Source organism: Rutidosis leptorrhynchoides, chromosome 2 (assembly GCF_046630445.1).
Source record: "Rutidosis leptorrhynchoides isolate AG116_Rl617_1_P2 chromosome 2, CSIRO_AGI_Rlap_v1, whole genome shotgun sequence".
In the NCBI taxonomy this organism is placed as follows: domain Eukaryota; kingdom Viridiplantae; phylum Streptophyta; class Magnoliopsida; order Asterales; family Asteraceae; genus Rutidosis; species Rutidosis leptorrhynchoides.
Genome location: NC_092334.1, coordinates 602555078 through 602570868, shown reverse-complemented (window position 1 = coordinate 602570868; position 15791 = coordinate 602555078).

The window sequence follows — 15791 nt, the reverse complement described above, 5'->3', positions numbered from 1 at the left end:
TATGCATAAATCTTTCTTCTCGTAGATGAAGTGCGGTTGGTTCATCCTCCCGATTGAGGTGTTTTCAAGAATCATGAAAGGTTTGAACGCAAATTGTAATCGTCAAGATACAAATGAGGTTTAAGATGAAATCAAGTGGCAAACTTGAAGAATTATTTAGTTTCATATATTATAATCAGTATTTTAATTCATTTTAATTGTCCAATATCATTAGTCCACAGTCGATAATTCACAGTTAACAGTCCAATAATTCATATATATTTTAATATATAATATTCGAATTAATTAATACGTATCGTGACCCGTGTACATGTCTCAGACTCGATCACAACTCAAAGTATATATATTATTATAGAATTAACCTCAACCCTGTATAGAGAACTAGATCATTACTGCATATAGAGTGTCTATGGTGATTCCAAATAATATATATAGATGCGTCGATATGATATGTCAAAACCTTGTATACGTGTCCCGATATTTAAAGTGCGTAAATTAAATACAGAAATTAAATGACAATAAATAAAATTACGAGAATGTAAATTGCGATAATTAAATTGCGAAAAATAAAATGTAATCAGTTAGCTAGGAACAATTAGCTCGGAACAGTTAGCGTGAATTCTTAACACAATTTCTCATAGTTAATTAGTCTGTTTCTAACAAATTTTATTTTGTCATATGTTTTCTTCATTATGCCACTTGTTGGATTCTGATAAATCAAAATCCCAATATGAAATTGTATGAATATGGTTATTCTGTGGTGAACGGATTTGTATATCGGTGATTGTAAGTAAGATAGTAAATGACTGTTGAATCAGATTCGAAGAATGTACAGTATAACTTATTAATGTGAAATCTAAATATTCCTCGGGTATTACCTACCCGTTAAAATATTTTCACCATTAACGGTTTGTACGAAAGAATTTTTAATTACAATCTTTATGAAAATATACATACATATATATTTTCTTCAGATTTAATGAGTTAATATAGTATTAAACTCATTTGGTTTACCGTCAAACCTAGAATACATAATCTCTAAAACATTAGAGATTACATGATCGCCATGTCGAACGAAGATAAATGATGTAGAACGTCATGTAGAACGATGATTATACTCGAGGTACAGAATGAGATGTTGAGGCATGTGGTGTTGAAACTTAGGTTGTTGTTGGTACTGGTGATGTTACTGATGGTACGGTTGATGCTGGTGATGTTGCTGAAGCTGGTAATTTTTGCACCATATTCTCCAAATTGATTACTCGAGGGCGAAGTTCCTTGACTTCTTGTATTACTCCGGGATGATTGTCGGTTTGGATGAGCAGATGAATAAGATTCAGAATTTTGAGATAGTATATAATCGTGACGAGATATTCTGAAAATGAGGGAGAAAATGGTATTACGAACAGGTTCGCCGGTAAGTGCTTCAGGTTCTTTGTCAAGAGGTGAATTCGGTTGGTGGAAAGGATCGACTTATTCTAGTTTTCATTGATTAAGTTGACTACGAACCCATCCCCAATACATCCAGAATTGATGATGGCTGATTGGTTGATCCATTCCGGTTACACTGCTTTCGGAGCTCGAGTGGAAATCCATATCGGAATTCGAGGAACTTGAACTGGTTGCAGAATTCATCTTGCACGGTTAGATGAAGGATTTTCGATAAGAAATAGATTATAGGATGTAGATTAGTACCCTACAATACATAATTTACATATGTATATATAATACTATAATCCCATAAGTTACGGAGGAATCTACGGAATCTGTCAGGCAAAGTCTACAGTAGCAGATACGCTAAGATATGAATTTTGTCTATACACTATTCATACAGTCAATGCAGTAAAACGTGTCTAGACTAAGAATAATGAGCAGGTAATTTCCTAAGGATGATAAGCAGATGATTTTCGACAAAAATGATAAGCAAAACTTTTGACATGCAGACACGGTCGAAGTCCAGACTCACTAATGCATCCTAACGACTTATCAGTTAGACACACTAATACAGACCTGGATCGCTAAGACCACCGCTCTGATACCAACTGAAGGGACCCGACCTGATCCATCCGGACGAAGTCCATTTCGATTATAAATGATTCACAATAGTTGGTTACATCGGGAGGTACTTGACCTCTATATGATACATTTTTACAAACATTGCATTCGTTTTTAAAAGATAAACTTTCACTTCATTGAAAGCTGACAACATGCATACCATTTCATAATACATTCAACTATAATTGACTTAATCATAATCTTGATGAAATCAACGACTCGAATGCAACGTCTTTTAAAATATGTCATGAATGACTTCAAGTAATATCTCTAATTGAGCAAATGCACAGCGGAAGATTTCTTTCATACCTGAGAATAAACATTCTTTAAAGTATCAACCAAAAGGTTGGTGAGTTCATTAGTTTAATATAAATAATCATTTCCATCATTTTAATAGACCACAAGATTTCATATTTTCATTTCTCCTAAATATACGTCCCATGCATAGAGACAAAAATCATTCATATGAATTGAACACCTGGTAACCGACATTCACAATATGCATATGAGAATATCCCCATCATTCCGGGATCCTCCTTCGGACATGATATAAATTTCAAAGTACTAAAGCATCCGGTACTTTGGATGGGGCTTGTTGGGCTCGATAGATCTATCTTTAGAGTTCGCGTCAATTAGGGTGTCTGTTTCCTAATTCTTAGATTACCAGACTTAATAAAAAGGGGCATATTCGATTCGATAATTCAACCATAGAATGTAGTTTTGATCACTTGTGTCTATTTTGTAAAGCATTTATAAAAGCAGCGCATGTATTCTCAATCCCAAAAATATATATTGCAAAAGCATTTAAAAAGGGAGCAAATGAAACTCACCATACTGTATTTTATAGTAAAAATACATTGAACGACATTGAACAACTATAGGGTTGACCTCAAATTCACGAACCTATATCATATATATATATATATATATATATATATATATATATATATATATATATATATATATATATATATATATATATATATATATATATATATTAACACATATAATTAACATGTAATAATAATCAAACCGGTTTGTATATATTAATTATATATTACTTATTTAAAATAGTAATACAATATTTATATAGTTATCATATATGTATTTGATATATTTTTATATAATTAACTTTTAGTTTATTAAAATAATGATTTTTAATAATACTAAAACAGTGTTGATAATAATAATATTTAGGTTTCATAATGAAATATTAATTTTTGATAATAATACTAGTTATTTTATTTGTGATAAAAATAATGATAATAATAATATATTGAAAATAATGATACTTATAATAATGGTAATACTAGTAATAAAAATAATGATAATAATAATATTAGTAATACTAATAAAATCATTTTTAATGATAATAAATGATAATAATAATAATAATAATAATAATAATAATAATAATAATAATAATAATAATAATAATAATAATAATAATAATAATAATAATAATAATAATAATAATAATAATAAAAATGATAATGAAAAAATAATAAGAGTATTAGTAATAACTACCTCAAAGGAGTAACCTTTAAAAATGCCCAAGCCCGGGTTTGAATCCTCAACGTCCCGCTAACCCGATAACATTCTTAATAACTCCACTGACCTCGCTTTTGTGATTATAACTAGGATTTAGATTTATTTAACCCGTTGGAACCGATTTATCCTCTTGATCATATTTGTAATCTTATTTAAAACATTATAACATTTATCCACATCCTAATATCTTTACCATCATTCGCTCATATCATCATTATCATTAAACCTCTTTATCTATCATCACATAATCATAACAACATCATCAATCTTAACTAAACCTAATCCCATCATCATAATTATTAACATACACCGTATATTATCACCATCAAGCTATTACTATCGACATACATCATCATCATTTTAGTCATCATCCTCACCTCACGCCATTTTCATTTACACGTTCATCATGTCATATTCATTATCAAATAATTATCGAATCATCTTCCATTATTTTCATTTAACAACCTCATCATTTATACGTACCATCATACATCATCTATATCCTAATACTATTCTATCACTGTCGTCAATATTCTGCATCATTATATGACACTTCGTTACTAGCTTTGGTTACTGCCATAATCACAATTCATTTCCTTTATTGTATTCTGCCCAACCCAAATGAAAATGGGAGCTGGATCACAGCCCAATAACTAAACAGCATCACAGCCCATCAACTTAAACGTTCCCGGCCCAATCTTTTAGCAGTCTTCTAATGAAAAAAAAATTATGTATCGGTTATGTGTACCAGCTGGATTCCATCGAATATCACTCCTTACACTTAATCATCTTCCATTCCCATTACTAAAAGAAGTTCTACAGGCGAATAATAAAAAAATTTTTGTCAAGTGTACGTGGAACCATCATTTTTGTTAGGCTGTCACTATCTTCTTGTCCTCTTTTATTCCTTTGTGTTGAAGAAACAAACCCATTTAGCAATTTAATTAACCTACTACAATTTTCGTATTTTGTCCAAATTTCACACTATTCGCTAGTCAACAAGCCACTTCAAAATTTTCCTTGATCTCATACATGTTTTAGGAGTTCATGTAGAAAACAGGAGTACGTTTATAATTATTCATGTAACTGCTAGTTTGATTTCCTAAATCTAAATCATACACATCTTTCGAATTATTTCTTGCATTGAAAACGACGGGTAAAAATTTTAAAATGGATATCCAATATTGTGATGATGGTCACTTTAGTTGATCAAGAGAAAGAAGAGACAAAAATGGTCCTCACAACAAAAACAAATACCTAATTATGTTTTGTGGTTTTGTCATGTACACAAAGCACAAAAAAAATGTAAGAAAGTAATTTAATTGCTTGTGTTTGGTCATGTGGGTCAAGAAGTATGTTGTAGTGTTTGGCCACAAAACCGATGGGTTTTGCAGTGTGGGTGTTCGGCAAGCACAAGAGGGAGAGGAGAGGGTGAGAGAGAGTGATGGTAGTGTATGTGGTGTTTTCATGGTTGCAACAACATAAATGGGTGTTGTGGTTGTATTTATCTTCAAGAGAATAGAAAGAGATAAGATATATATAGAGAGAGAAAGAGGGTGGTTACCGGTTGTTTATTATTGTGTCTCCGATGGTTACGACATAGGTGGTGATAAGTTAAGCGAAGATTGAAGACGGTTGATAGTTTGATCAAGCATGGGTGATATGTGGAGAAGAAGAATGTTGGATGGTTATGTTCATATCTCTCATCTATCATTAATATATGTATATAGAATTTAGATAGTGATATATCTATCTATATGTGCATATGTTATATAATATATGTTAGTGGATGAAACAGATTGAAAACAGAGCTCAAGTAATCAAATACAGTAATTGATTGATTGAGAGATGTGTGGTGGTTTTCTTTGATCATATGCTACGTACCCGGATGTATATCATAATAATAATAATAAATATAATAAGAATCTTAAACAGGAAATATCAATCAAAATATTAAAGTTAACAAAACAGTAATGTGTTGAATATATCATATACATACAAAATTAGTTAGTCATATATATTATACGAAGAAGAAAAATAAACGTGCATAATCACTTTACACACTTTACAGCTTTTGTAATTGATATTATTTGCCGACAGTTTTAACGGACTATTATATCGTGCCCCGTTGTTTACTCAGTGGCGAATAAAAAGTCTTCAGAAAAATTCCATATTTTTATAATAATTATCTTTATTTATTTCAGTCATTATGGTATAAAATTCGATCAATAATTTATTAACTAAAAATTACATCAACTGTCCCTCTCGATTCTGGGTAAAATATAAAAAGTGTTAAAATTTAACAACTAGATCCTAAATGAATTTTTAGTAAGCCTAAAATTTATAGAACTCATTTTTGGATCACCGTTTATTTTAAAATCATATAAGTTCGATTTAAACTTGTCTTATTGATAATCATAATGTCTAACGAGTATTACAATCATTTAATATTTATTTTTAATATACTTTTATTTATATATATAGATACGTTTTAAATAATAATAATTATTATGTTTTGTTTTATTTTACATTGATAAATCTTGGTAACAGCAACATACAATATTTAAAATTATACTTCTAATTATTATTTATATATATATATATATATATATATATATATATATATATATATATATATATATATATATATATATATATATATATATATATATATATATATATATATATATATATATATATATATACACACACACACACATATCAAGTTACAATTAATTGTTCGTGAATCGTCGGAACTAGTCAAAGGGTGATTGAGTACATGAATATTGATATCAAAATTTTTGAGACTCAACATTACAGATTTTTGCTTATTGTGTCGGAAACATATAAAGATTAAAGTTTAAATTTGATCGGAAATTCCCGGGTCATCACAGATCAGCTTTCTTGTAGTACGAGGAAGATGATAAGTGTTTGCGTTGATTGCTTGATTTGTCTTTAAACTTGTGTTTGTTCAAGGCGTTTGTGAACATGGCTGCCATCTTGACTAATTCAATGTGTGAATCATCAATATCAGAAAGATTCAACTCTTCAGAATCAGTTAATTCTTCAACAAGCACTTTCTTGGACAAGCTTTTGGAAAATGATTTGCTCTTCTTTTTGGCAATTAGAGCAAGAGGATCACTTGGAGATGACTCTTTCCTTCCTTTTTGAAGTTTAGACACCTCAGGTTGGTAATGCATAAGAACTCCAACAAGCTCATGAATAGTCAACTTGTTAATCTCTTTGGTAGATCGAACAATGGTTCCATAAGGAAGCCAATCAGCATTGAGCTTTTTGAGGAATTTCATGTTGACTTCAGCATGTACTTTTACAATCTTACACCTTTTCAACTCATTGAGAACACCATTGAAATGACGGTAGGTATCCTTGAGTAGCTCTTCTGGTTCCTGCTTGAAATCTTCATACAATCCCAGAGCCTTATTCAATTTAGTAACGTCTGACATGTCATAACCTTCTTGTTGTTGTTTGATCTCATCCCATATATCTTTTGCAGTAGTGTTGCTATCAACATTTTTAAATAGCTCATATGGGATAGCTTGCATGACAATATTCTTAGCCTCTATGTCACCCTGAGCTCTTTCACGTTTATCACCAGAAAGTTCATAGATTGGAATTGGCATACCAGTATCCGGATGAAAATCAACAACTGGACCATCTCTCAGAGAAGCCCAAATATGTTTAGCTTTTTCACCCTTATAGTCTATGTACTGAGTAATACGATGAAGCCACTGAGTGTACTTGCCATCAAACAACACTGGAGGTCGGGAATCTGATCCAATGATAAGAGTATCTTGAGTAGACATCTTAAATTGAGGTAGATTCGATATAGATTCGGTATTAAGCACAATCTATGATCAGGGTTCAGTATAAAATCTAACAAGAATGTCAGATTCGGTAAAAATTCGGTACAGTAGCAGATTCGGTAAGTGGTTCGGTACTGTAGCAGATTCGGTAACAATTCGGTATACCAGATTCTGTATCAGAAACTGATAAGAATCACAAGTAACACACCCAAATTCGGTATGGATTCGGTAACCACACAACTTGAAGCCTCGGAATACTTAAAACTAATGGATTAAGTGATACAGAAAATCAGATTCTGTATCTGACTCGGTAGTCAGATTCTGTATGAATTTGAAGTTCAAACTCAATTCAATCCCTTTGAATTAGATTCTGTAACCTTGCTGCACAAGGAAACAAGTTAGTATCACACAAAATATCAAAGATGCCGAATGTATAGAATACCGAATGTCAACTGTAGCAGTTGACAATACCGAGTCTAAGTCTAAAACTTAGAAATATAACAGAATCCTTTCTCAAACCACACCAATTAGCTGCGTATGATCAAACCGAATGTGATAGAATCACAAACACACCACAATCTGCAACACTTAAGATGAATTTCCAGTAATGAAGCAGATTCGGTATGACAGTTACGATACCGAATGTTGATCAAATCTTCAAAACTTGAAGAATTGAAGAAATTGAACCGACAGAAATGTGATTTAACACCTCACGAACATAACTGAATCTTTAAATCTTCACAAAACACCAGAATCAAGCTTGAATTAAGCAATACCGAGAGTTTTAGCCACAAACTCTAAAAATCAACTTGATTCTCCATAATTGAAGTTAAAAAGCTGTAATGATGATTGAAACTCTTTCTAATAGACCTAATACACCTTCGCTGAACTTATCACAAGAATCTGAACGTCAGATTATCAAATTTGATAATACCGAATCTGATTCAATATACCGAGAGTGTTCAGATTTTGTAAACTACAATCTCTGGATTGATATAGTGATGTAGAATCACTTCCTGGTAGCTCTGATACCAAATGATAGGTCAGATCATGTTGAGATTGAGAGAAATTATAAGATAGAATGAGATTCGGTATGTAAGAAGGAGACTCGGTACTAGAGAGAATCGGTACAAATTAAATTCCACAGCTTCTAGAACTCGGTTACAATACAATGGCTATCTAATTAGGACTACATAGGTTCCTTATATAGCCCTCTTCTAAGGAACCTTCATTTAAGCTTAATTCACATTAACACTATACAACTTCGGGGTCCTAACATAGCCTATGTCATGTAACCTCCTCGCATGCTTGCAGAGATAATTTCAATCCTAACATAGATGACTCACCTTATCTTTTTGCTCTATTAATAAAAGCAAACCGCTTAGGCTATTAGAAAAGAAACGCCAAAAAGATTCTTAAGGAAACGAGAGTTTGCTTGAGGACAAGCAAAGTCTAAGTGTGGGATATTTGATATCGACTAAAAAGTCATGTTTTTACCTCGGTATTAAGGCCCAAAAACAAGAAAGATTCGAACTTTGTCGGCAAAATACCCACTTCGTCGGTTAAAATTGAAGAACAAGTAATTACGAAGACAATGCAAAAATAATCAAGAGAATCGGAGCTAAAACGAAGATTCTAGAGCGAAAACGGTGAAAGACAAGAAATAAAGTTACGATCCAGTGAATCAAGGCTGACCAGGCACCAAAAACGGCATGCCATACGGCTTGCCAGTATGGCAAACAGCCTGCCAAACGGTCCAGCAAACGACCCCAAGAAACAGCTTGCCTGGCAAACGGCTTGCCAAATACGGCCTGCCAAACGGCTTGCCAGCCGTTTGCAGGCAAAATTTTTGTCTATTTAAAGGGTCTTTGTCATTCATTCTAACACACACTTCAATTCACTTCTTTCTCTCTCTCTTGTACAATATTAGTCATACTCTCAAGGCCTTCGACTCCGTGCGGGAAACCTAGTACCTGGAGAAGAACGCTGAAGATTGTATTAGGAGCGGTATGGAGTCTTGAAGTTGTCACTTTTGTATTCAAAACTCGTTTAATCTACTGGTACTTCTATCCCTTATCTTATATAATGTTTTATGATATTGTTGCCATGATTAGCGAGCAGTTATCTTTAGTGTATGCTATGATGTAAGCAGTTATAATGCCGAAATAATATTATGGTTTGTGTATGCTGTTGAAATGCTTTCCGATTATGCTTTAAACTCAATCGCTTTTCCAACTAATAGAACGTAGTTATAGGCTCTGTTATTGGGAAGTCGCGAACCCCGATTCAGAGTACACTATCTGTGTCACCCCTTAGTAAGAGAAGTCTATCGGATACAACGTAAGATCGACTGAGGCACACCGGTTGTAGTAAGTCTATCAAGCTTTGGATTCCGACTGAGGACTCTTTTGTAGTGAAACATCTGACTAGACCCTTAGTACATTGTTGGTCATAGACCATGCTAGTGTAGTCACCAAGCATATGAACTTCGTACATGCACGTTGAAGCACATCGGTTGTTGTAAGATGTACCTCTGCTAAGTAAGGCCATGGAACCCGGTTAGTATTGTGTAACGACCCAAACCAATAACCAACCGATTACGCGAAACAATTTTTTTTTTATTACAGAATAGTGTGTCACGCGCACCACCTCAGGGTGCGCGGCGCGCACAGGGCGTTTTCAGTTCTGTCCGGTTTTACAATTTTTCAAATAAAGATCTCCCACTTCCCGACATATTTAGACGAAACGCTTTTCACAACATGTTCTAATATGAAAAACTCATACGATTCAATCATAAAATGAGTTTTACAAAACGGGGCCCACATCGGCCGTTTTAGGAGTTTCGTACAAATCATGAGTTCCGACCACATTAGTTTAATTTCCAAACGACACTATGAGCATGGTGTTTGGGGTTAAACTACCCAAGTCTCGGTCAAACTCCAAAAGATATAACATCCAAAAGCGTCCCCTAACAAACAAGTGGAAAATCTCTAATCCAACCGTACGCACTTACCCTTGTCAACGCCCGATCCTATAAAAAGGTAAACAACGAGAGAGTAAGCAAAGCTTAGTGAATGCAATAATTATACATATACATATATAATATACCTACTTTCATACACATACACACACCGTAATACTCGCTAGTAATAACAATTAGCATACAAACTCCGAGTATAAGCTAATAATCTCCAAATACCGCAACTAGCATAATCAATAGCATATTCACCAAAATAATATTTTATGCTTTACAACAACACATACACAAGCTATATGGTTAACCATACACACGTCATGGTGCTACCGGCTCCGTGGTGCACACCATACGTAATGCTATGACGCTACCGGCTCCGTGGTTCACTACGCATTCAAGTCATACTCTTTTATAGTGCTACCGGCTCTGTGGTTCACACTTCGGTGCTACCAGCTCTATGGTTCACACCTAATTTTTATAGTGCTACCGGCTCCGTGGTTCACACTTTGATGCTACCAGCTCCTTGGTTCACATCACAACACGTGCACCATGATGCTACCGGCTCTGTGGTTCATATCATAGTACACTCGCACATACTATGGCACTCCCGGCTCAGTGGTTCATACCATAGCATACAAATAAATACACCATATACATACATGTATAATTGTATTAAATGCCCCATTTACCAAAACCGCCATTTAAGTTCAAGACTCATCATCAATCACTAAAATCTAGTGATTAAGGTCTAACAACACTGACTTACACAAACTTAGGACATTTCACACCCATCTTGCCCAACTAGGTCAACAATTACACATTTAATCACTTTAATATCAACACACCCATTTCGGGTCTTCCACAAACCCTCCAAACACCCATTTACTAAACATTTAGGTGTGCTAGTAATTAACTAACCAATTTATGTTCATACACCCCAATTAATACTTTAAAACCCTAGGTTAGCTACTATTGAGTCTACATGACTCAATCTTACCCAAGAACACCCAAAATCGCCAAATATAGGTTTTATGTTCACCATTTACCCAAACCCTAACCATAATATAAATCTAAGTAAGGAAATAAAGATTAGAGCATACCACCACAATCAAAACGTAGCTACAGAGGAGATGAACAACTTTATAACTCGAGCCAAGACTCGAAACTAGCTCCTTCTTCCTTTACTTGAGCTTTCTCACACAAGAATCTCACTATCTCTCTCTCTCTAAAATTGAAATGGATAGGGTAAGGTTGTTAGAAATGGAGTGAATGACACCCCAAGATCTGACCTACTGGCCTTAAACTCGTCCACAATTGAAATTACCAAAAAGCCCTTAAAAATAACTGATTAAAAGAACAGAATCCGGCTACAGTGAAGAGTGCGCCACACGCACCCCTTTGTGTGAGTTGAGCGCACCAAGCTCCATTCAGTGTTTGACCTCTGTTTTAATACACAAGGTCACCCACACTTCCTGTACTCTATTTACAGTGTTGTACGATAATTATTCGGGTCATACATGGTGACCAGTACACTGCACCATAACGCGGTCTCAAGCATTGCACCCCGCTTGAGGGATTCTTAGTTAATTAAGGAACTGTTTGTTTAGACACATAAAGGATTGGACCGTTAGGATAACCGAACGTGTTCATGGAAGTCAGCTTGACTTGGCCATGGTGTTCTTTATGGTTGAACTCTTTTTAAAAGGGCCAAACTATCTTTTAATCATTAACGAAAGCATTGAAACACATCACGTCCCTCGGATATAGTAAACCATGTATTCTATTATGCTTAAGAAAGTTTAGACCATTTTGGAATGTTAATACATCACCCAACTGAGTCGCTCAATTGGATGAGCCGTCTGAACATGTATGCCTGTAGTCAGACTGCACGGGCGTCGGGGGTAAGGGACGTTGCTGTCTATTCAGAATCTTCAAGCCTAACGCAGTACCCAGTGACATGTCTTATGACAGGGGCGTTTAGGACCAGTGTAATGAATACAAGGCCTCTGCCTATTCATGAGCCAGCATTCCATAATCTCGGCAAAATAACTGATGAAGTCATAGTATGCACTCACTTTAACCTTATCTGAATTACGAATTTTATCGCATTTACTTTATCTGTCTTATAAATTAGAAAAATCCCAAAATTAAATAACCACTACTCCCTAACTATCTTAGGCTTAAATATAGGTTCGATTCTACTGATATCTCAAAAATACGACTCTAGGTCATACTTCCCTTACTTATAAGGAGTAGTAAGATTTAGGCCCCGCTAAATATAAATTTAAAATAGTACATCCCCCTCGAGTGGCTGATCCTGGCGAGCCACAGCCCGACGACACTGCGCGAATAAAAACCGTCCGCTTCGGCCATATCAGGTTACCATAATCTTTAGAGTATAATTCAATCGATCAAACACTTATAGTTGCAGTCCGGCATTTGGATTGGATCTACGTTCTCTACCTTCATCTCCTTATCTTTTTCCTTACGCCGTCTCTCTTCTTCCTTTTGTTTGTTCTTCAGTTCCTTCTTGCGAGCACTTCATAAACAATAGATATATATATATATATATATATATATATATATATATATATATATATATATATATATATATATATATATATATATATATATATATATATATTGTTATAATTCAGTAGGCTTATAACTACCTTTAGTGGATTGATTCTTGATGTTATAATTCAGTAGGCTTATAACTACCTTTAGTGGTTTGATTCTTGATTAAGAATGCTAATGATGAAGTGTAAGAACAAAGATGATAATGGAGAGAAAGAAAGAAACACTTTGTAAGTGTGAGAAAATGGTGCAAGTTTAATGCTTGCATTCATGGCTATTTATAGCAAAAATATCACAAGTTTAGGTAATACAATAATATTACTTTTGTGTATCAATAATTGACTATCCATTTATATATATATGTTATATATTATAACACTCCCCCTTGGATAGCAATTTTGTTTGTTGAAGATCAACTGTAAGTTACTGCCTCGTTAAAAACCTTGTTAAAGAAAACCCAGTGGGAAAAAAAACTGTAGCTAAGGGAAAAAGAGTGCAGCATGGAGTTGACTCCCCCTCAAGTAGACATCGCTTCAGTTGTTACATCTTTTGAACATGTCTCATACCAATGTTATGAACGTGTGTTCTGAAAATAGCAGTTGGAAGTGCTTTCGTGAAAAGATCAGCAGAGTTTTGCTGGATTGAACATATCTCATTTCAATCTCGTTGTCCTTAATGAGATTTTGAGTGTATGAGAAGAATCTAGGAGGTATGTGTTTGGTTCGGTCACTTTTGATATACCCTTCTTTCATCTGTGCTATGCAAGCTGCATTATCTTCATAGATAATTGTTGGACTTTTATCGCGTTCTAATCCACAAGAATCAGTAATGATTTGTGTCATTGATCTCAACCAAAAACATTCCCGAGTAGCTTCATGTAATGCAATCACTTCGGCATGATTTGATGATGTAGCAACAAGTGTTTGTTTTTGAGAACGCCATGATATTGCAGTACCTCCATTTAGGAATACATATCCATTTTGAGATTTAGCTTTATGTGGATCAGATAAATAACCTGCATCAGCATAACCAACCAAATCTTGTTTTGATTCGTTAGAATAAAATAATCCTAAATCAGTAGTTCCTCGAAGGTATCGAAATATGTGTTTGATCCCATTCCAGTGTCTTTTGGTAGGAGCAGAGCAGAACCTTGCCAACAAATTAACTGCAAAAGAAATGTCAGGTCTTGTACAATTTGTAAGATACATAAGAGCTCCAATTGCACTAAGATATAGTACTTCTGGTCCAAGAATATCTTCATGATCTTCACATGGACGAAATGGATCAGTTTCAACATTGAGTGATCTAACAACCATAGGAGTACTTAATGGTTTTACCTTGTCCATATTGAAACGTTTCAGAATCTTTTCAGTATATGTTGTTTGATGTACAAGTAAACCATTAGGCATATGCTCAATTTGTAAACCAAGGCAATACTTGGTTTTTCCGAGATCTTTCATTTCAAATTCTTTCTTTAGAAGTTGAATGGCTTCATGGATCTCTTTATTTGTACCTATGATGTTAAGATCATCAACATAAACAACTATGATCACATATCCGGATGTTGTTTTCTTAATGAAAACACAAGGACAAATAAGGTTATTTGTATACCCTTTGCTTATCAAGTAATCACTTAATCGGTTATACCACATACGTCCCGATTGTTTTAACCCATATAAAGACCTTTGTAATTTAATCGAATACATTTCTTTGGGTTTTGCATTTGATGCTTCTGGTACCTTAAATGCTTCAGGTATCTTCATACATATATCACTATCAAGTGATCCATATAGATAAGCAGTCACAACATCCATGAGATGCATTTCTAAATTTTTAGAAACTGCCAGGCTGATTAAGTATCTAAAAGTAATTGCATCCATAACAGGGGAATAAGTTTCTTCATAATCAATTTTCGATCTTTGAGAAAAACCTTGAGCTACAAGTCTAGCTTTATACCTTGTAACTTCATTTTTCTCATTTCTTTTTCGGACAAAAATCCATCTGTATCCTACAGGTTTCACATCTTTAGGAGTGAGAATGATGGATCCGAAAACTTTTCTTTTATTGAGTGATTCTAATTCAGCTCGTATTGCTTCTTTCCATTGAGCCCAATCATGTCTATTTTGACATTCAACCATAGATGTTGGTTCTGGATCATCATCATTATTCATGATGTCATATGCAACATTAAATGAAAATTTCTCATCAAGATTTTTCATTTCATTTCGGTTCCATAATATTTTTGAATGTGCATAATTGATTGCAATTTCTGTATTGACATCATCAATCTCCTCTGCAGTAGGAGTACTGATTTGTGGTTCTTCTTGAACACTTTCTTTTACCTTATTATCAGCTGATTTTCTTTTTCGAGGATTTTTATCTTTGGAACCAACTGGTCTCCCACGTTTCAGACGTGGCATAGATTCTTGAGTGACTACATTATCAGTTTTCCGATTTGGAATCTCAACTCGAGCTAGAGTATTAACTGCTGGTATATATGATTTAGTCACCCTTTTTGTATCTGTGAATGCATCAGGCAATTGATTTGCAAGTTCTTGTATATGCATTATCTTTTGAACTTCTATCTCGCATTCTTTTGTGCGAGGATCAAGATACTTTAATTGAGGTTCACACCATGAAACATCATTTTTTTTATTTTTTATTTCTCCCCCTAATCTAGGAAACAATGTTTCATTAAAATGACAATCAGCAAAACGTGCTGTAAAAACATCACCTGTCATAGGTTCAATATACCTTATGATTGAAGATGTTTCATATCCAACATATATTCCCAACCTCCTTTGAGGACC